The sequence below is a fragment of the Apis dorsata genome, unplaced genomic scaffold (genome assembly GCF_000469605.1).
Source record: "Apis dorsata unplaced genomic scaffold, Apis dorsata 1.3 scaffold_77, whole genome shotgun sequence".
NCBI lineage: Eukaryota > Metazoa > Arthropoda > Insecta > Hymenoptera > Apidae > Apis > Apis dorsata.
In genome coordinates this window covers 882,504-882,889 of record NW_006263375.1, presented here as the reverse complement: position 1 = coordinate 882,889, position 386 = coordinate 882,504, and positions in this window count along the sequence as shown.

Genomic DNA, 386 nt, shown 5'->3' with positions numbered 1-386 from the left:
TTATAGGAATATAATTGTTTAAATTATTTAAAAAATACAATTATTCTTTTTATTTATAAATCCATATGTATTGCTCGATTCATTCGGTTTAAAATGAATTATAGGAATATAATTGTTTAAATTATTTAAAAAATACAATTATTCTTTTTATTTATAAATCCATATGTATTGCTCGATTCATTCGGTTTAAAATGAATTATAGGAATATAATTGTTTAAATTATTTAAAAAATACAATTATTCTTTTTATTTATAAATCCGTACGTATTCAAGTTGTTCGATTCATTCGATTTGAAATGAATTATAGGAATATAATTGTTTAAATTGACTAAAAAAAACAATTATTCTTTTTATTTATAAATCCATATGTATTGCTCGATTCATTCA